The 22,902-nt window shown below is 40.3% G+C and overlaps 1 protein-coding gene and 1 long non-coding RNA gene across 4 annotated transcripts in view; both read left to right on the forward strand.

Moving 5' to 3' along the window:
- The window catches only part of LOC118766315, a 1,643-nt gene extending 630 nt beyond the window's left edge, over positions 1 to 1,013 (forward strand). The window contains exon 2 of the long non-coding RNA XR_005002240.1: positions 1 to 1,013. This exon is cut by the window's left edge and continues 10 nt beyond it. This is a non-coding gene — a long non-coding RNA (uncharacterized LOC118766315).
- The window catches only part of LOC115219839 (UPF0692 protein C19orf54 homolog), a 77,127-nt gene extending 54,661 nt beyond the window's left edge, over positions 1 to 22,466 (forward strand). Inside the window, exons 9-13 of one of the 3 annotated variants that reach the window (XR_005002236.1) lie at positions 5,770 to 5,831; positions 7,093 to 7,347; positions 14,062 to 14,270; positions 18,410 to 18,609; positions 22,097 to 22,466. The gene's annotated coding sequence lies outside the window, so the exon portion shown is untranslated. The remainder of the gene's footprint in view (positions 1 to 5,769; positions 5,832 to 7,092; positions 7,348 to 14,061; positions 14,271 to 18,409; positions 18,610 to 22,096) is intronic. The other 2 variants (XR_005002238.1, XR_005002239.1) reach the window with 2 other exon arrangements.
- The last annotated feature ends 436 nt before the right edge of the window (positions 22,467 to 22,902 follow it).

The following is a 22,902-nucleotide window of genomic DNA, read 5'->3' on the forward strand; positions in this document are numbered from 1 at the left end:
GTGGAGAATTATCTTCCATGTTACCTCCAGCTTCTGCTCTTGGGAGGAAAATCTTCTACGTTACCTCCAGCTTCTGCTCTGTGGAAGCATATCTTCCATGTCACCTCCAGCCTCTGTTCTATGGAGGAATATCTTCTATGTCTTCTCCAGCTTCAGTGCTGAAGGATTATCTTTCATGTTACTTCCAGCTTTTATTCTGTGGAGGCATATCTTCCACTGATGTTCCATCTGCTGCCTTCTGGAAGAATATTTCTCCATTTCTTCCCCATTATTGCCTTCTGGAGATTATAACTTCCATATTTCTTGTTCTCTTCCATATTCCGTATTGAGCAAAACTTAACTTTTCTTCTCTCTCTCTCTTTCTCTTCTGTCTGTCTCTCTCTCATTGTTTCACTCTTTCTGTCACTTTGTATACCTCTGACTTGCACCCTCCTCTCTTCTCTCTCTCTCTCTCTGTCTTTATCTGTCTCTTTCTCTATCTCTATCTCAGCCCCTTTCCATTTCTCTCTCTTTGCCTACATCTCCCCCTCTCCCCCTCTTTTTCTCGATTCCTTTGATCCTTAATCCTTCTTTTAATCCACTTAATCTCCACCACACTACCATTTCTGCTGTTGCTGTTGTTATATATTTAGTTAATCCTTTGGCATTGAGGTTCCTCCATGAAAACTAATCAAATTGCTTAGTTAATCAAATTGTTTTGAATTAATTATGTATTATCTCGTAGCTTCAAGATTTCAATGACGTGATGTTTATTTTTGGAATGAAAAATTGTAGGGTAGGTGTGAGAGGCTGGATCTGGCCTTTTTGAATATAAAACAGGTAGATTCTTTTGGCTTGATACAGCTGCTTAAATGCTAAAGGATTAACAGGAACAACATCAGCAACAATAACCATAATGGTTCAATACCATTCGATCAATTAATGTCTCAGTTCAAGGAAGGGGAGGGGGTGGTTTGTATTTACAAAAAAACAAAAAATATATATATATATTGCTAAAGTGAAAAACTAAAAAATTTTATAAAAGATATTGAAAACAAAAATATTAAATAAAATAAATTATATAAAAATAATAAAACGAAATGAATTCTACAAAAAGTGTGTTGTGTTTTATTTATCTATTTATTTATGAATTTATTTATTTGTTTGTTTGTGTGTGGAGGTGCGTGGCTTAGTGGTTAGGGTGTCAGCATCATGATCGTAAGATTGTGGTTTCGATTCCTGGACCGGGCAACACGTTGTGTCCTTGAGCAAAACACTTCATTTCATGTTGCTCCAGTCCACTCAGCTGGCAAAAAGGAGTAGTGCTGCGATGGACTGGCGTCCCATCCAGCTGAGGAACACATACGCCATTGAAACTGGGAAACAGGGCCCATAACCCTGACTAGGCTTTAAAAGGGCGCATTTGACCCGAGAAATAATGTGAGTTCATGGCTGCTTCCTGCACCAGTTTCGCATAGCCCCAGCCCATCCAAAGTACCTTGGATTGCAGAACGACCTGCTGTGCTTACCTTGGATCATAGGGTGACCTGCTGTGCTTGAGGAGACCTATTGAGTCAAGTACACCAACATCAAAATAAATATCAAATGGAAATTGTAGTTGTGATACCTGTGCCGATGTCACATAAAAAGCACCATCCAAACATAGCTGATGCCAGCCCTACCTTGACTGGCTTCTGTGCTGGTGGCATGTAAAAAGCACCAACCGATTGTAGCCGCTGCCAGCCGCCCCTACCACCTGTGCCGGTGGCACGTAAAAAGCACCCACTACACTCACAGAGTGGTTGGCGTTAGGAAGGGCATCCAGCTGTAGAAACACTGCCAGATCAGTCTGGAGCCTTGTGCATCCTCTTGGCTTCCCAGACCCCAGTCGAACTGTCCAACCCATGCTAGCACGGAAAATGGATGTTAAACGATGATGATGATGATGATGATGATTGTGTATATTTTATGGCTGATGGATATTTATGCGTGTATATATCACAAGTATTGTTTAATACCTGTTTTCCATGCCAGCATATATATGATGGATGCAAACACGGGTTCGAGTGTTGCCATCGCCCGATCGAAAGTCCCACACGTGTGAAGGCTACGACCAGCCATTTTTTGTGATAGGTCTTACCTTTCTTTTCAAGCAATGCCTGTGCATGATGATTTTTTTACAGGGCTTAGAAAAACTGAAGGACCACTGCAATAATATGTGTGTGAATCTGAGAGGGTTGAAGAAAATCATAATTAGCTGACCCTCCTGTATTTTCTTTTACCCAAAACCAGGAACCTTTCAGCATGCCCATCACACTCACACACACACACACACACACAACAGACGTCTGCTGATGCGTTGAGAAGCGATAAATTACTGTACATTACACAGGGTGTTCGAAAAGTCTCTCCGCAGTGAATCAATGAGCTAAAAGACGCAATCATACTGAGTGCCAGACCCTCCAAGATGCATTTCAAAACACGAGTAGAAGAGTCAACTTATGTCTTGGAAATGAAGGACGACACTTTCAATCCATCTTATAAAGTTTTTTGGAGACTTCCACCCACCCCCAATATCTCCGAAATTTTTTTTTTTTTTTTTTTTGCCAACAACCCACGTTTTCGGCTGCGGAGATTCCAGAAAAATGCCAAAAAGCAGAATTTTAAAATTCCCCCCACCCCACCCCTAACTTCTTCATTTTTGATTTTTTTTTCAGAATTTTTTTTTTTAAATATGCAGAAAAATACGGAGATTATGATTCTGAAAAAAATTTCCGAAATTTTTGCAAAATTTCAACTAAAAACTAAAAAAAAAATACCCCTCTCCCTCCCCTCGCAGTCTACGGCATAAACACGAAGTTTTGAAACCCTTTTCACCAGTGCGCATGCGTTGACTGCAATGCTAAAAGTGAAATTTTGGATGTAGTGTGGTGATGGGTGGGCGACATGGGGAAAAAGGTTTTCGGAAAATTTCTTTTTAAATTTTCGGTTTTAAAATGCGGACGGCCCGAATCTGTCGTTTTTTAAAATTTAATTAAATTTTCTTTTTACAGAAATCCCCGTTTTCGGGTATGGAGATTACGAGTCTGAAAAGAAAAATTGGCAAAACTCGGGATTTCAAAATTTCAATTTCCCTCCCCCACTCCAATTTCGCCACCACTCCTGTCGGAGCTTTTAGGTATGTTCGCTCAATAAACACATGCAACGCCCGGTCTGGGAATCGAAACCGCGATCCACCGACCGCGAGTCTGTTGCCCTAACCACTAAGCCTCCACGCTTTATTTTATAAACCTTGCTTAATATAGCTCTTCAAGATGGGCAACGCATTTGTTTCGGAAGCAGCCTGATTTCCTGGCGATAAGAAATAGACGAATTTTCATCATGTAATCTAAGAGAAAGCTTGTACAGATTCACGCCATGCTTTTTCCTTCGTTTTAGTGATGCTGGCGAATCAGTCGATGCGGAGGGCTGCTCACAATCAGACGACATCTTCAAGCGAACTAAGTACGCACCTTTCTACAAGTAAGTTTTCTGTAACGGCAATTCCAGTATTCTGTGTTAAATGCCTAAACCTACTGTGTACAAATGTCAGTTCCCTGCTAGTCTCTTCACTGGCCAATCTGTTCCAAAGAACATTCGGGCCGGGGCCTATGGGCAATTACCAAAAGTCCCTGGTCTGACAATGTTACAGAGGAGCTTTACCGGTTCGAGATAAGCCCTTTAGACATGGGTGTGCGCCTTCGCCGGTTTGTGCAAGATGCGAGCGGGACAGTGAAACTGTCCTGCATGCGACTGTGCAATTCCCCAAGGTGACTGAGCTCTGGGCTTATGTCGAACACCTGCTGTCGCATTCGAGAAGAGTACAACTGTCGAGCGAATCTGTAATTAAGATAGTTCCGCCGACCTCCCTGAATAGGGAGGAGCGAGCCTATTTTCTCTCGGTAGTTGCTATGGCGAAAGAAGTTGTATGGAAGACGAGAGTGGAAGGAATTGCAACAGGCATGTTCATTTCCAATCTCGAGCTAATCGACTTTTTCGATTTCCACATGAAACAGAAAATAAGGCTGGAAAAGAAATGCCTGTCGCAAAGTGTGTTTCGTAAAAGATGGAAATCTGGAGCAAGTATGTTGCGAGTGAAACAACCTGTCTAAACGAGAACAAAAAACAGAAAGGAGAAAGCAAAGTCTTCAGTGTGAGTATGTGGTTTGTGGGGTCGACCGCGTCCACTGCTTCATTTTTTGTAAATCGCTCATTCTCATTTAATCGTATATATTTTAATTGTTTGTTTATTCATACGTTTTGTCTCATTCGATACCCTGACCCCAATGTTTGTTTTGTCTGTCCTCGTATCGTCTCCTCTTTTTCTCAACCTTTTGATTAATAAACAGATTCTCTCTCTCTCTCTCTCTCGCTCTCTCTGTTCTGCGACTGCTAAATATCTGATTCTATGTTGGCTGATTGGCCAAAGTGTTAGACTTATATGATGGTCATCAGGAGTAATTTAGGTCAACTGGGGAACTTTGTGTGAAACAGCTAGTGTCAAAGTCGAAATGAAAATCCATGTATTATCTTTTGACTGGACAACGAAATTTCTCTGGCGCCTCCTCCTTCACCAATGGTGGATCAGATGAGCGAGAATCCTGAGATTCGAAACCGAATCTCAGATCGGAAAAAGGAAGCGTTAGTTTTTACATAACGATTGCCATGATGATGACTATAGCATGGAAACAATAGGAAGCTGATAATCTCCGTGTTTTTCCGCATATTTTGAGGAAAATTTTTTTGAAAAAGTAGCCGTACACTGTGAGGGAAGAGGTAATTTTTTTTCTTTTTGAATTAAAATTTTACAAAAATTTTTGGGAATTTTTTTCAGAATCATCTTATAAATATTTATTTTGCGATAAAATACCATGGAGAGACTTTTTGAATAAAGTGTATGTAAATAGGCGTAGGAGTGACTGTGTAGTAAGTAGCTTCCAACCACATGGTTCCGGGTTCAGTCCCCTGCGTGGCACCTTGGGCAGTGTCTTCTACTATAGCCCGGCCGACCAAGCTTGTGAGTGGATTTGGCAGACGGAAACTGAAAGAAGCCCGTCGTATATATATTTATATTATATATATATATATATATAGCATATGTGTATGTGTGTGTTGTGTGTATGTTTGTGTGTCTGTGTTTGTCCCCCCAACATCGCTTGACAACCGATGCTGGTGTGTTTACGTCCTCGTAACTTAACAGTCCGGCAAAAGTGACCGATAGAATAAATACTAAGCTTACAAAGAATAAGTTCTGGGATCGATCTGCTCGACTAGAGGCGGTGCTCCAGCATGACCACAGTCAAATGACTGAAACAAGTAAAAGAGTAAATGTATTCTTTAACACGTTATAACTGAAAGGCTCCGTAATTTAAGCACGCGTAGTTACACGTTTCCCATTATTCAACCGGTAATCCGGACATGCTCTTTATTGGCTAATCTTTATATATTTTAAAAATATTATACAAAAGTTATAAAGTAAACACTTATCTTATGTTTTTTTAAATTCTTTTTATTTAAACATCCTGCTAGTAACACGCCCAAAACAGATTCTTTCAATCTGACATTTTTGTCATTTTCGTGTTGGTACACGAGGAAATACTCGAGACGACTTTTACAATATACGAGTGAGATCACTAACAATAAGCTTCCAAGAAATTGCAGCATTGTTTAATATTTTAAATATTTTATAAGCAATACATGTTATTTCATAAGCGTGTGTGGATGGGTGTGTTGTATGTGTATGTATTCTTTTTTAATAAGCCAACTTCGAAACAAATACTTTTTCTCCCCGAAGCAGGACGAAATTCAAGAAGGCTGGTATTTACTCAAAATTTACTTAACTCCAAGCATACTGGGTGCTAATAACTTTATTCCTTTATCTTTTATCTTTTACTTGCTTCGGTCATTTGACTGCGGCCATGCTGGAGCACTGCCTTTAGTCGAGCAGATCGACCGCAGCACTTATTCTTTGTAAGCCTAGTACTTATTCTATCGGTATTTTTTGCCGAACCGCTAAGTTACGGGGACGTAAACACACCAGCGTCGGTTGTCAAGCGATGTTGGGGGGGGGGGGCAAACACAGACGCACACACACACACACACATACACACGCACACACACAAACACACATACATATATACGACGGGCTTCTTTCAGTTTTCATCTACCAAATCCATTCACAAGGCTTTGGTCGGCCCGAAGCTATAGTAGAAGACACTTGCCCAAGGTACCACGCAGTGGGACTGAACCCGGAACCATGTGGTTGGTAAGCAAGCTACTTACCACACAGCCACTGTTGCGCCTATGATCATTAAAAAAAAAATTTTAATGTTTAAAAGTTCTTACGATCGTTTCATAAATATACTTCCTCTCAAAATGAAATCTAAAGTTGATAAGCATTGTTGGGAAGTATATCCACTCATCAGAGAAAAGGATGAATTTCAGTGGAAGAAATCGGACGAGGGGAAATGCTATTTAAAATCGAATGAGGAAGATGCTGTTTAAAAAATTATTGGTATAAATCTGTTGATATAAATTTTTTACTCTCTAACATACACATACATGCATGGATGCATGTGTGCATTATATGTGTGTATATTTGAACAATTTAATCAATTTCACGCTCAGGCAATTCTCAGACAACATGCTATAGATCTCTTACATGCCGAGGCAACGGGGATTACAGGGGAACGAAGGAGGGAATTACAAACCTGCAGGAAAATGGTTCGGAACAGTGGCCGCTTGTTTTCAAAACAATGACCACTGAGAAATCTGGTTGCATCTCGGGTGATTGAGCAGCCCTTTTCCAAGAGTAACACTGATCAACTATCAACCAGGAAGGGACCCAGAAAAATGGTTCCATCATGGATTACCAGGATTACCAAATTCTGGGACTGGCCATATAGCCATGTGGCTGGCGAATGTCTTCTTTTGATGGATTTCCATGGTAACATTTAAGAAATGTCTAACTGTTCAAGAAGTGGTCGTACTCAGACACCAGTTGATTCCTACCTCACACACACACACACACGTATGAACGTCAGATGTACATTTATAACATCTTTTCGTTCTCAGTGACATACCAAGCTAAATATGGGCAACAGGTCACGTGATTTAACAAGAGCAGTGACGTCATCAATGGGCGATTATTTCAGAATGGGCTATTCTTCTATCATGTCTGTCTTTATTGATCTTAAAATTCTTCACTGATATTTTGACATGAAATACAGAAACCTTTAATATTTCAGATAACCTATTCAAAAATAACAATGCCACACATTTTGATATTTTTCCTGACTATCTCCGTAGCAAAATCAGCCATAACTACAGGTGATTTATTATTATTATTATCATTATTATTATTATTATTATTATTATTATTATTTTTTTTTTTTTTCTTCTTCTTTCAAATTTGCTTCCATTTCTTGCCGAGTGTCTTCCCGACTCCTAAGGCAAAGAAACTCATAGTATACATTGGCAGGCCATTAAACTAACTCAATAGTTCGTTCATTTTTTTTTTAAGTTAAATTAAAATACATGGTAGTAATAGTTCTCACATCGACAATGCTCTTCTCAATACGTGTGATGTACCAGTTAAGACAATCTTTTGCACTTCTTGCAGGGATGGTAAGCCAGGGATCATTCTCATATAATTTTAGGTTCCCTTCTTGATCATTCCTAGTGCTCCATTATTATTATTATTATATTATTATTATTATTATTATTATTATTATTATTATTATTATTATCAATAATAATAATAAAAGTCAAAATTAAAAGAAGGGTGCCATTGTTATCTAGTGAACGATATTTCGACATCTCGTGTGTCTTCAACATGTTAAAAAAATAATTTTGCCAATCTACTTCATTTTGGTTAATATATAAAAGTTTGAGGTAACTCCTCCAGAAGATATAGAGTCAAAATTAAAAGAAGAGTGCTATTGTTATCTATCCTTTATAGATGGTTGACAAAATTATTTTTTGAACCAGTTGAAGACACACGGGATGTCGAAAAAATCGTTCACTAGATAACAATGGCACTCTTCTTTTAATTTTTGACTCTATTATCTTCTGGAGCAGTTAACTTAATCCTTTATATTATTATTATTATTACTTTTTTTCTTCTTTCAAATTTGCTTCCATTTCTTGCCGAGTGTCTTCCCGACTCCTAGGGCAAAGAAACTCATAGTATACATTGGTAGGCCATTAAACCAAACTCAATAGTTCGTTCATTTTTTTTTTAAGTTAAATTAAAATACATGAGCAGCAACAGTTCTCACATCGACAATGCTCTTCTCATTATTATTATTATTATTATTATTATTATTATTATTATTATTATTATTATTATTATTATTATTATTATTATTATATTATTATTATTATTATTATTATTATTATTATTATTTATAAGGCGACGAGCTGGCAGAATCGTTAGCGCACGGGGCGAAATGCTTAGTGGTATTTCGTCTGCCACTACGTTCTGAGTTCGAATACCACCGAGGTCGACTTTGCCTTTCATCCTTTCGGGGTCGATGAATTAAGTACCAGTGAAACACTGAGGTAGATGAAATCGACTTACCCCCTCCCCGCAAATTTCAGGTCTTGTGCCTATGGCAGAAAAGATTATTATTATTATTGTTGTTATTCTGAAAGACTCTCGGATAGTTCTTAATTACCGTTTGTTCTTTACTCAAAAGCAGGCAATAACAAATCACCAAAGGTTTCAAGTAGTGCTTTCTCGTGTGACTCAAAAGAGACAATACTCTCCTTAGAATGCGAGCTGCACCCAACAATGCTGTCTTCTGGATCACCTCGAGCCTAACAGCAGTTCCAATATTCTTAATATGTTTTTCAAAGCCCTTGGAAACTGCTCCTAATGCTCCAGTTACCACCGGTATCACCATTACTTTCATCATGCCCCATAACTTTCCTATCTCGTCCTGCAGTGGCTAGTATTTCTAAATCATATTTTTGTTTCCTTATATTTCACCCTCAAATGCCTGATATTGCAACATCTATAATCTTTACTTCTTTTTCATCTTCATGGATGAGCATGATATCTGGTCGTCTCGCCTCTATGACTTGGTCTCACTGCAGGTTAAAACCTCACAGTATTTTGTGATGTTCGTTTTCCATTACTCCTTCTAGCTTGTGTTCATACCATCGTTCGACTCTCTCGAGGTTTGCTTTACCACACAACAACCAGCGGACATATCTGACCACATTGTCGTGTCTCCTTTTGTATTCGCGTTGTGCGAGCTTACAGCACTCACTAACAATATAGCTTATACTTTCTCTTTTCTCAGAGCACATCCTACACTGTGGCAAGTCAGTGCTTTTATCAATGTGATATTTGAAGTAGTTTGTTCTGAGAGCTTGTTCTTGAGTGCGGCACACTAATGCCTCAGTAGGCCCTTTGAAGTCTCCTTTCTGCTGCCAGTGTCAGGTTCTATTCCAATCATGTACTTGGTGTACGGTGGGTGAGCTTTTCCATTTCTACATTCCTGATTCCTAGAGCGCCAATAACAATTGGTATTATTAGTTCAGTCTTCATACTCCATATCCTGTTGATTTCGATCGCCCGTTGTCTTTATAGTTGGTCAACTTTCTCTTAAACGGTATAGTAATATTCTTTTCTACTCTAGGCACAAGATCCGAAATTTTTGGGAGGGGGCCAGCCGATTAGATCGATCCCAGTATGCAACTGGTACTTAATTCATCGACCCCGAAAGAATGAAAGGCAAAGTCAACCTCAGCGAAATTTCAACTCAGAACGTAAAGACGGACGAAATACCTATTTCTTTACTAACCACAGGGAGGACAAACAAGGACAGACAAACAGATTAAATCGATTATATCGACCCCAGTGCGTAACTGGTACTTATTTAATCGACACCGAAAGGATGAAAGGCAAAGTCGACCTCAGAACGTAAAGACTTACGAAATACCGCTAAGCATGATAACGTTTCTGCCAGCTCGCCGCCTTAGAGAGATATAGTAATATTATTTTCTACTCTAGACACAAGGCCCGAAATTTTTCTGGAGGGGCTAGTCGATTAGATCGACCCCAGTACGCAACTAGTATTTAATTTATCGAATCCCGAAAGCATGAAAGGTAAAGCTGACCGCGGTGGAATTTGAACGCAGAAGGTAAAGACAGAAGAAATACAGCTAATGATTTCGGCCGGCGTGCAAACGTTTCTTATTTCTTTACTGCCCACAAGGGGCTACACACAGAGGGGACAAACAAGGACAGACAAACGGATTAATTCGATTATATCGACCCCAGTGCGTAACTGGTACTTATTTAATCGACCCAGAGGGGATGAAAGGCAAAGTCGACCTCGGCGGAATTTGAACTCAGAACGTAAAGACGGACGAAATATCTATTTCTTTACTACCCACAAGGGGCTACACACAGAGGGGACAAACAAGGACAGACAAACGGATTAAGTCGATTATATCGACCCCAGTGCGTACTGGTACTTATTTAATCGACCCAGAGGGGATGAAAGGCAAAGTCGACCTCGGCGGAATTTGAACTCAGAACGTAAAGACGGACGAAATATCTATTTCTTTACTACCCACAAGGGGCTACACACAGAGGGGAAAAACAAGGACAGACAAACGGATTAAGTCGATTATATCGACCCCAGTGCGTAACTGGTACTTAATTTATCGACCCCGAAAGGATGAAAGGCAAAGTCGACCTCGGCGGAATTTGAACTCAGAACGTAACGGCAGACGAAATACCGCTGCGCATTTCGCCCGGCATGCTAACGATTCTGCCAGCTCACCACCTTAGAAAGGCATAGCAATATTGTTAAACAAACACTTCATATTATTCCTACCCTTCTTAATATTATCAGGCTTTTTGTTCATTTCTTCAGCGCAACAGTGTTGGGCATACCTCTACGTGATGACATCTTTACTGTCAATGGCGGTGTTTCTTCCTCGTCTCGATCTTGTAAATCTTGTTCATTTTTTTTTTAGTGGAGTATTGTCAGTTTATGTCACTTTGACACAATTACTCCATGAATAATGAATATAGTGTTTGGTTTCATGCAACACTCACAATTGCTTTTAATATTACTATTGCTGTCTTTGAAACTTGTTTGAGTATTTGAACTATTTCCACTTTCATTTATTAAACTTTCACTAAATTATTCGTTTTCTTCCTCAATTATTATTATTATTATTATATTATTATATTATTATATTATTATTATTATTATATTATTATTATTATCTTATATATATATTTGTATGATCATTTGTGTGTTTTTTGTCCGTCTTTTATTTGCTATTGGAGTGTTCAGTCACGTGGCATATTCACGTTTGGCAAGTATTTTCAATAAGATTTTTTAAAGTTTGTAAACTAAGTCATTATTATTGACGAACCTCTCCACCCACGAGTATTGAGATTAGGCGTTTCTTAAGAAGTTTATTGTCCATTTCTAAGAGTTCGCCAAAGAAAATTTCATTTGCTAATACTTTAAAATATCGCGTCTCGAGGAAAGAAGAAAACTGAAAATGGCTGTTTTCACTCAACAAAAGTCAAAGAAGAAGAAGAAGAAGATGATGATGATGATGACGATGACGATGATGATGATGATGATGATGATGATGATGATGATGCAGCAGCAGCAGCAGCAGCACCACCACCACCACCACCACCACCAGGCAGTGGCTCTCATGGCTTCTGATCTTAACTGATTGGAAGTGTTGTCATGGACATTGTTTTGTCTTGGTATAAAAGATGGGCTACAGCAAATATTCTGCTCAATACCACAGATTTGCTTGTCAGTTATTTGACCTTAACCACTTGAGCATGTCCCTTAGTGGCTGACGATATGTGCATCTCTGATCACGAGCAGAAGTAGTGGGGGACCATCATAACCATGTGTTGAAAGGAATTCTTGAAGGTTTGGATAATTCACCTTTGGAAACATGGGTGGTTTGTTCAACACCCTTAGACAATCCTTATTCAGGAACCTTTTGAGCGGGATGGGTTGCTCGACCAGAAGAAAATTCTAACTGTGCCCCACCTGCATGGTCACGCGCTGTTTATCTTGATATGAGATCACCATGTCGCGCACATATGGTTGTGATGCCTGTGCATGGTATACCCTTATCAGACAAGTAGTCATGATGGGTATACTGGGACTGCTGGTGGGAGTTTATTTCATTGCTGTATAGTTTGTTTCTTGTGTTTGTGGGTTGTTCTTTTTAGGTTGTATTGTTTTTTTTACCTTTATGCCTCACATCTTGAATACTTCAATTTTGGGCAACCCGAGGTGATGTGGTCGTCTGTCTCACTGTGCTGATTGCACTTTCTGCATTTGGTGCGGCGGCCTGTCTTCATTATTTTGCTTTTATAATTGTTTGTAGTCAGGCATTGGTCTTTCTGTTTCAGCTTTTGTGCCATCGTTAGCTTTTACTTAGTCTCACTTCCTCTCTGTCAAGCCTTGCGGGGCATTGGCCTTGAAGGGATTTTTCTCTCCATTATTACTATCATTATTATTACAATTATTATTATTGTTATTATTATTATTATTATTATTATTATTATTAATTCGTTTGTCTGTCCTTGTTTGTCCCCTCTGTGTGTAGCCCCTTGTGGGTAATAAAGAGACATTATTATTATTATTATTATTATTATTATTATTATTATTATTATTATTATTATTAGTAGTAGTAGTAGTAGTAGTAGGTTGTCAAGAAAGTTCTGCGGTTTTTAACCTTTAAATTCAGATGCACATATCTCGGTTCAATGAAAACTTTATTAATCGAAATAAACACCACCAGAATCAACACACCTTTGCCAACGCGAAACAAGTTTATTTATGCGTTTTGGTTGTGATGAAGTTGTTGAAGGCGTGTTTGGCATCGTCTTGGTTTTTATAAGCATTTCTGACGCAGGAAGTTGTCTAGATGCTTGAAAAGGTGGTAGTCGATAGGCGAGAGGTCTGGTGAGTATGGTGGATAAGGCAGAGTTTCGTAGCCCAATTCGTTCAACTTCTGCAGGGTCAGTTGTGCGACGTGCGGCCGAGTGTTGGAGTGTTGGAGAAGAATTGGTCCTTTTCTATTGACCAATGTTGGCTGTTGTTGTCGGAGTTTCTTATGCATTTCGTCCATTTGCTGACAGTACTTTTCTGCCGTAATGGTTTCGCCTGGATCCGAAAAGCTCTGATGGATGAGACCGGCCGCAGACCACCAAACAGTCACCATGACCTTCTTTTGGTGCAACTTTGGCTTCGGGAAGTGCTGTGAAGTTTCGTCGGCGTCCAGCCACTGAGCTGAGCGTCTCCAGTTGTCGTAAAGAATCCACTTTTCATCGCAAGTCACAATCCGGTCGAGAAACGGGTCGTTCTTGTTGCGTAAAAGAAGGGAAGATGACACTTCAAAACGGCGTTTTTTGTTTTTTTGGTTGTCGTTCAATTCGTGCGGCACCCATTTCTCAAGTATTTTTGTTTTTCCAATCTATTTCAAGAAGTTGGAAATTGTCGTATACGTTATGTCTAATTCAGAAGCAAGCTCTCCAACAGTTGTGCTTGAATTGGCTTCCACTAAGGCTCTTAGTTGATCGTTGTCAACATCAGATGGCCGACCACGACGCTTATCATCTTCAAGACTCTCGTCACCGCTACGATATTTCGTGAACCACCATTGTGCTGTACGTTCATTAGTGGTTCCTGGGCCAAACGCATCGTTGATATCGTGAGCTGTTTCAGCAGCTTTTCGGCCTAGCTTGGACTCGAATAAGAAAATTGTGCGAATTTGCTTTTTGTCCATGTTGTATTCAACGTTCCGGAAAAAAAATGGCCAAATTATTCAAAAAGAAAAAGAGTAACACGATTAGATAGAGCAAAAAACGGGCTTTAAAATGACATATAAAGTCAATGTAATTTAATGAAAAATTAATTTGAAAATACATCATTTAAAACCAAAATTAAAAATTCCGCAAGAACTTTCTTGACAACCTACTACTACTACTACTACTACTACTACTACTACTACTAAATGTTGTCTTGGTCACAGGGAAAAGCCACAACCGCAGTAAGAGACGCAACGTAGACATTGCGCCAATAGATCCTGATCTCGTCATTGTTAATACTGACCGGAGTCCGACAAATCCCGACCTGATCATTATTAATACTGAACCGAGTACAAAAAAAACTGAGCAGTCCACTACCACCCCATATTCTACCGAAGACGCTTACGATATACCCGAGAACGACGTAACGCAGGTGAGTCAAAAGAATAGCTTTTTATTACTTAAATTACTGATGTGAAGGCAGTGTCTTTTTTTTTTTTTTTCATACTAAACTTTACTATTGCATATACCCATTAGTAGAGAATTTCAGCCGTCACTGCATTTATGAATCAATTAAATTCATAAAAGCGATACGCTAGCAGAATCGTTGGTACACCGGGCGAAATGCTTAGCTGTATATCGTCTGCCGTTACGTTCTGAGTTCAAATTTCGTCAAGGTCGACTTTGCCTCTCATCCTTTCGGGGTCGATAAATTAAGTACCAGTTACACACTGGGATCGATGTAATCGACTTAATCCCTTTGTCTGTCCTTGTTTGTCCCCTCTATGTTTAGCCCCTTGTAGGCAATAAAGAAATAAAAAAAACATTAGCATGCTGGATGAAATGCTTAGCTGTATTTCGTCTGCCGTTACGTTCTGGGTTCAAATTCCGTCGAGGTCGATAAATTAAGTACCAGTTACGCACTGGGATCGATGTAATCGACTTAATCCCTTTGTCCTTGTTTGTCTCCTCTATGTTTAGACCCTGTGGGCAATAAAGAAATAAGAATCGTTAGCACGCTTGACAAAATACTTCTTCCGAATCTCTATGTTCTGAGTTCAAATGCACCGGAAGACGACTTTGTACTTCATCGATCTAGGGTAAAAGAAATAGGTACCTGTTGAATATTGGGGTCGACGAAATCGATTAACCTCCTCCCATCAAAAACTGTTGGTCGTGTGCCGCCAAACTTAGAAAGAATTTAATGAAGACGGCAAACTGGCGGAATCATTAGCACACCGGGCAAAATGCTTAGTGGTATGTCGTCTGTCTTTACGTTCTGAATTCAAATTCCGCCGAGGTCGACTTTACCTTTCACCAGTTGCATATTGGGGTCGATCGAATCGACTGGCCTCCTTCTCCAAAATTTCGGGCCTTGTGCCTTGAGTAGAAAAGAAATCATTAGCATTCCAGATAAAATGCTATGCGGTATTTCTTCCGGCTGCTGGCAGATGCGTTAGCACGCCGGGCGAAATGCCGTTACGTTCTGAGTTCAAATTCCGCCGAGGTCGACTTTGCCTTTCATCCTTTCGGGGTCGATAAATTAAGTACCAGTTACGCACTGGGGTCGATGTAATCGACTTAATACCTATGTCTGTCCTTGTTTGTCCCCTCTGTGTTTAGCCCCTTGTGGGTAATAAAGAAATAGGTATTTCTTCCGGCTTTATGATCTGAATTCAAATACCGCAGAGGTCAACTTTGCCTTTCATCCTTTGTGGGTTGATTAAGATAAGTTCTGTAATCCCTCGACTATCGCGGGTGTTACGATCCACCCCTTCGTATATATATATATATATATATATATATATATACGACGAGTTTCTTTCAGTTTCCGTCTACCAAATCCCGTCACAAGGCTTTGGTCGTCCCGAGGCTATAGCAGAAGACACTTGCCCAAGGTACTACGCTGTAGGACTGAACTCGAAGCAAGCATCCTACCACACAGTGAAGCCCGCGGCCATATCCACGTCTTACTCTCTTTTACTCATTTACTTGTTTCAGTCATTTGAGTGTAGCCATGCTGGAGCACCGCCTTTAGTCGAGCAAATCGACCCCAGGACTTATTCTTTGTAAGCCTAGTACTTATTCTATCGGTCTCTTTTGCTGAACCTTTAAGTTACGGGAACGTAAACACACCAGCATCGGTTGTCAAGCGATGTTGGGGGGACAAACACAGACGCACAAACATACACCTCCCACACACACGCGCATATATAAACTTAGATATGTTTCAACCAAAGATTGGTTCAGGCCATGTCTAACTTAATAGCACCACCTGATAAGATTATTTGAATCCTGTTTAAGTCAAGTTTTGTTTATGGTCCATTCAAGTAGTGAGTTTTTGTTGGGTGAGTTGTATCCAATTATGGGTGGCTTATCTGGTATTCCTTGAAGGAATCTATCCAGACTCCGTTTAAAGTTGATGGGATCCTTTTCCTCTTTGATATATATATATATATGATGATGAGATTCTTTCAGTTTCCGTCTACCAAATCCACTCACAGGATTTTGGTCGGCCCGAGGTTATAGTAGAAGACACTTGCCCAAGGTGCCAAGCAGTGGGACTGAACCCGGAACCATGTGGTTGGTAAGCAAGCTACTTACCACACAGCCACTCCTACGCCTATTTACTAGTCTTGTTCATTTAATTAAAGTTAATTTATTAGGTCCAATGGTAGAAAGCCTGTCAAGTTTACAGGAGATGTGGGTTCGTACCCCATGGGCAGCCTTTAATGTTTTTTTTTTATTTAAGTTGTTTTTAACTCAATTTTTACACGCTTCGCAATCCAATTACTAAGAAAGCCAATAAAATATAAATGAAAAAATGCAAGGGAGATAACTCTAACCATGGCTCTCGCAAATCAAATTATTTTTATATTTTAGTATATTTTAGTATTTTTATTGTTCTTTTTTTTTTGTGTGGTAGGTGTGAAGGCAAGTGGACTCTTGGTTAGAAGTCCTTTCGTCGCCATTCGTGACCTTTTTAATGACGTACCTTCTTTATATATTTCTTGGTGTTGTTGTTGTTGTCGACAGGAGGCGCAATGGCCCAGTGGTTAGGGCAGCGGACTCGCGGTCATAGGATCGCGGTTTCGATTCCCAGACCGGGCGTTGTGAGTGTTTTTTGAGCGAAAACACCTAAAGCTCCACGAGGCTCCGGCAGGGGATGGTGGTGATCCCTGCTGTACTCTTTCACCATAACTTTCTCTCACTCTTACTTCCTGTTTCTGTTGTACCTGTATTTCAAAGGGCCGGCCTTGTCACTCTCTGTGTCACGCTGAATATCCCCGAGAACTACGGTAAGGGTACACGTGTCTGTGGAGTGCTCAGCCACTTACACGTTAATTTCACGAGCAGGCTGTTCCGTTGATTCGGATCAACCGGAACCCTCGTCGTCGTAACCGACTGAGTGCTTCTATATATATGTTGTCGACACTAACCATCATTAATTCTCCGGCTGAGATTTACTTGTCTATGTTTGTTTGTTTTGGTAATGATTCTCAAGTCAGCTACATACACATGTAAATGGAGCTAATGCGGTTTCGCACCTCTCCTTGAAAAATGCAGGTTTAAAAAAAAATTTTTTTCTGGATTCCTACGTTTATGATGTCGAAGATTACGAATATGCCCCCCCCCAAAAAAATTCCCCCCTCATGCACACACCACCTCTTAAAATCATCACTCCCCTCTTAAAATTTTGAACTTTTTCGAAATTTTTCCCCCCTATGTTTTAGATGCGCAAGAATCCATTTTTTCAAAATTTTAAATTCAATAAGCATATAGGAGTGGCTGTGTGGTAAGTAGCTTGTTTACCAACCACATGGTTCCGGGTTCAGTCCCACTGCGTGGCACCTTGGGCAAGTGTCTTCTACTATAGCCTCGGGCCGACCAAAGCCTTGTGAGTGGATTTGGTAGACGGAAACTGAAAGAAGCCCGTCGTATATATGTATATATATATGTGCGTGTGTGTGTTTGTGTGTCTGTGTTTGTGCTCCTAGCATTGCTTGACAACCGATGCTGGTGTGTTTATGTCCCCGTTACTTAGCGGTTCGGCAAAACAGACTGATAGAATAAGTACTGGGCTTACAAAAGAATAAGTCCCGGGGTCGAGTTGCTCGATTAAAGGCGGTGCTCCAGCATGGCCGTAGTCAAATGACTGAAACAAGTAAATGAGTAATATGTGTGTATAAAGAGATTAGATAGATGTGTCTTCCCAGGGCTAAAAACAACAGTAACACTGTCTTCTCTAGAACCACCACATTTAGTTGACAAATATATTTTATGAATAAACGGACAGGGATAAATAGAAAGACAGACAAATAAATAAATGGATGAAAAAGTTCAAAATTTAAAATTGAGGGAGAGGTGAAATTTGAGCTCCTTATAACATTAAATTTGAGCCCCTTTATAACATTAAATTTTAAAAAAAATGTTTTGCATATTCGTAATCTCAGACATCTAAAACGTAGGAATCCGAAAATTTTTTTCAAAAAAATGCATTTTTCAAGGAGAGGGGCGGAACTGCATTATGCCCAAACATTTTTGATCAAATCTTTAATTTCTATTTTCAAGTCTTATGAAACGGAAGAAGTAGAAGTGGAACCGCGAAGCAAATGGAAAAGATATTCCGCTTACATCGCCATCAGTGGCAGTGTCCTATTATTGACTGTCGTCATCTACGGTCTTTGGAGAAACGTATTATGTAGTCTGTCCATCCTCTTATGTCCTTGCATTGCCATCGCCTTTCCTTGTTTGTACTTTTATTTCAAAAGGTAAGTATTATCGTCGTTAATAAACTAGTAATGTGCCCAGTTTCAACTCCTTACCTGTCCAAAGTCCTCCCCACTCTTTTTAAGTTTGTTTTTAACGTCCATGCTTGTTTTCAGACTGTTAGTTATTAGAGTTTAATTTGGTTTTAGCTGGGAGGTAATATGTTTTGGTATTACGGCGCCGAGCTTGGCAGAAACGTTAGCACGCCGGGCGAAATGTGTGGCCGTATTTCGTTTGCCATTACGTTCTGAGTTCAAATTCCGCCGAATTTGCCTTTCATCCTTTCGGGGTCAATAAATTAAGTACCAGTTACGCACTGGGATCGATATAATCGACTTAATCCGTTTGTCTGTCCTTGTTTGTCCCCTCCGTGTTTAGCCCCTTGTGAGTAGTAAAGAAATAGGTATTTCGTCTGTCTTTACGTTCTGAGTTCAAATTCCGCTGAGGTCGTCTTTGCCTCTCATCCTTTCGGGGTCGATAAATTAAGTACCAGTTACGCATTGGAGTCAATGTAATCGACTTAATCCATTTGTCTGGCCTTGTTTGTCCCATTTGTGTTTAGCCCCTTGTGGGCAATAAAGAAATAAGAAATGTTAGCTCGCCGGGCGAAATGCTTAGCGGTATTTCATCTGTCTTTATGTTCTGAGTTCGAATTCCGCTGAGGTCGACTTTGCCTTTCATCCTTTCGGGGTCGATAAGTTAAGTTCCAGCTGGGGGCTGGCATCGATCTAGTCGACTGGCCCCTCCCCCAAAATGACGGGCCTTATGCCTAGAGTAGAAAAGACTATTATCTCTGTAATAAATCGGCGAGCTGGCAGAAACGTTAGCACGCCGGGCGAAATGCTCAGTGGTATTTCGTCTGCCGCTACGTTCTGGGTTCAAATTCCGCCGAGGTCGACTTTGCCTTTCATCCTTTCGAGGTCGATAAATTAAGTACCATTTACGCATTGGGGTAGATGTAATCGACTTAATCCGTTTGTCTGTCCTTGTTTGTCCCTTCTGTGTTTAGCCCCTTGTGGGTAGTAAAGAAATAGGTATTACGTCCGTCTATACGTCATATTGCCATTCGTTCACTAATTCTCACTCTCTCCCTCCCTCCCCACTCTCTCTCCCTCTCTTTCTCTATGTATGTATGTATGTATGTATGTATGTATGTATGTATGTATTTGCGTGCGTGCGTACAGGGTGATTCAAAAGTTGCCATACATAGGAACAATTTCTCTTTTAAAAGAAAGTTTATGAGAAAAGTTTTCTTCTTCTTCTTCTTCTTCTTCTTATTGTTAGTGTTCAGGTCAACGATTGGAATCGAACTCGGAATCTTGGGGTTGTAGCCCGCGCTCTTAACCACTACGCCATATGCCCGTGGCGTAGTGGTTAAGAGCGCGGGCCACTAACCCCAAGATTCCGAGTTTCCTTTTTATTTAACAGGCTCTATATGGTTACCGTGGAGGCGCAATGGCCCAGTGGTTAGGGCAGCGGACTCGCGGTCATAGGATCGCGGTTTCGATTCCCAGACCGGCGTTGTGAGTGTTATTGAGCGAAAAACACCTCAAAGCTCCACGAGGCTCGGCAGGGGATGGTGGTGATCCCTGCTGTACTCTTTCACAACAACTTTCTCTCACGCTTACTTCCTGTTTCTGTTGTACCTGTATTTCAAGGGGCCGGCCTTGTCACTCTCTGTGTCACGCTGAATATCCCCGAGAAGTACGTTAAGGGTGCACGTGACTGTGGAGTGCTCAGCCACTTACACGTTAATTTCACGAGCAGGCTGTTCCGTTGATTCGGATCAACCGGAACCCTCGTCGTCGTAACCGACGGAGTGCTTCATATGGTTACCATTGTTTTGGATACACTTTGCAATACGTTTACCCCATACATTGTGAACTCTTAATGGCACATCTGGTGATACGGGTGCAAAGGAGTTGCTGATGCGCTCCTTCAAATGATTTGTGTCTTTTATCTTCCTGCGAATACCCACAAAGACAGAAATCAAGAGATCTTCATAAACTGTCTCGTATATAAAAAAAAAAAAAATTCCTATGTATGGAGACTTTTGAACCACCCTTTACTATATTATCACGGTACTATTTAAGAAGAGTAATCCCGGTGCGCGCACTCGCGTACTCGCGCATCTGGTCGTGATTAGTCGATCCTTACTTTGTGTTTTTGCGTTTTATTTACTTTGTTTAAAAAAATATTTACTTTGTTTAAAAAAATATTTACTTTGTGTAAAAAAAATGGATCTTTTCGGTTTGAACGGCAGTTTTTAGCATAATTTCTAGGTAACTAAAATATTTTAAACTTCGTATACTGGTAGAATGTGTTTATAACACATCTTTTTCTCTTGGCTTTATTGAGAAAATTCTATAGTTTGTAAGATATTTGTTGTTTTTTTTTCTTCAATTTCTGCAATTTCAACCAATCAATGTCGTCATAAGCGGGAAGTGTAACCTCTCGAAAGAGCTGTTCTTCACTCCTGCTCCGGAGCGTCGGCTGCGGGGTCATTCCGAAAAGCTCTACCTGCGACGATTTCATCTCAATCGAAGGAGAGGAGCTTTCTCCGTCCGGGTTGCGGATCCGTGGAACAAGCTGCCAGACGAGATGGTGAAGATGCCGACGACCGCTTTGTTCAAAGCCTCCCTGGACCTCAAGTGGCCTGAACTCTTTACATGAACACCACCCTGTACTTAACTCCATGTCCCCCTACATGGCCTTGCTATTTGCTTTTGAGCCAAATTAACTAACTAACTAACTAACTAACTAACTAACTAACGTCCATTGAGGTAAAAAAAACATTCTGTGCCGTATGAATATGTCCCTCGTTTAAGAAGCAGATTGGGTTTATTTACAATTGTGAAGAAAAAAAAGATACCCCCTCACCCTCACCCTAACCCTAAAACAGATTGAAATGCAATAGATCGATACTAGGGTCATAATTATGGGTGACAATTTCATGACACCGCTAGAAAAAAACTGCCGTTCAAACCGAAAAGATCCCCAAAAATTTATTTTGTGTTTTATTTATTTTGCTAGGTAGTCGTTGTAGGATCGACTAGTCACGACTAGCTAGCGCGGATGCGCGAGTACGCGAGTGCGCGCACCGGGACCACTCTTCTTAAATAGTACCTGTTATCACTTCAATGATGACTCTACAGAAAAAAAAAATACCCTATCGTTTCCATAGTAATTCTTTTCCCAGCTAGTATCTTTTCACTTTGACCGGCAGGTTTTTAAAATAATTTCCACGTAACTAAACACTTTTAAACTTCGTATCTGGACTGGTGATCTGTGGTAATGGTTGACGAATAAAGAACGACTGGGATAAGAGTGTTTTCTCTCTGAGAGAAATGTTTTCTTGAGAAATCCGTAGTTTGTAAGCTATTTGTGTTTTAATTTCTTGCATTTCGGCAATTTCAACCAATCAATAATAACGTCTATTTTGGGAAAACAAAAAAGCCTAATGGATTTCTCAAACTTTTTTTTTCGCAGTTTCGATCCGGTGAAGCTAATGAAATTGGACCCTAATAAATATATACCCGGACTAATCATTAGAGATGATTGCGTAAGGATACAATACAGTCCGACGCCGGAGGAGATGTACTGGTTGGCAGACGTGATCGACAAGATCGAAACAGCTTAGATCTCTCGCTTTCCTGTTGCTTTATTATTTGGCCGGGCTACGCTTAGGGTTTGAAGAAAGTATGCGCATCAAGTATCGCTTGTGAAAATATAGTTTGACTCAGTTTTATGCACAAGCGCACCGTCTTACATACATAGTCTCTCTCTCTTTCTCTCCCCCTCTGTCTGCTTGTCTGTCTGTCTTTGTGTCTGTCTGTCTGTCTGTCTCTCTCTCTCTGACACTCTCGTTCTCTAGGGCTTCTCTTTGTCTCCAGTTAATTTATAAATAAAACTAAGCATAAAACCACCCACGAGCTCTTCTTCTTCTTCTTCTTCTTCTTCTTCTTCTTCTTCTTCTCCTCCTTCTTCTCCTCCTTCTTCTTCTTCTTCTTCTTCTTCTTCTTCTTCTTCTCCTCCTCCTCCTCCTCCTCATCCTTCTTCTTCTTCTTCTTCTTCTTCTGCTTCTTCTTCTGCTTCTTCTTCTCCCCCTGTCATCACTGCCTCCTTTGTCACCGCCGCCGCCGCTGCCTTCTGGTAGTAGCGTCTTTCCTCGCACGGTACAAATCAATCTCTCCAAGCACTTGATAGTAAACCTCCTTTGGTTAAAACCATTCTTCAAAACTTTCTCTCTACGTACAAACTGGTGTCTCAAACTGAAGCGGTTACGAGTTGGCAGA

The sequence above is a fragment of the Octopus sinensis genome, linkage group LG15 (assembly GCF_006345805.1).
Source record: "Octopus sinensis linkage group LG15, ASM634580v1, whole genome shotgun sequence".
NCBI lineage: Eukaryota > Metazoa > Mollusca > Cephalopoda > Octopoda > Octopodidae > Octopus > Octopus sinensis.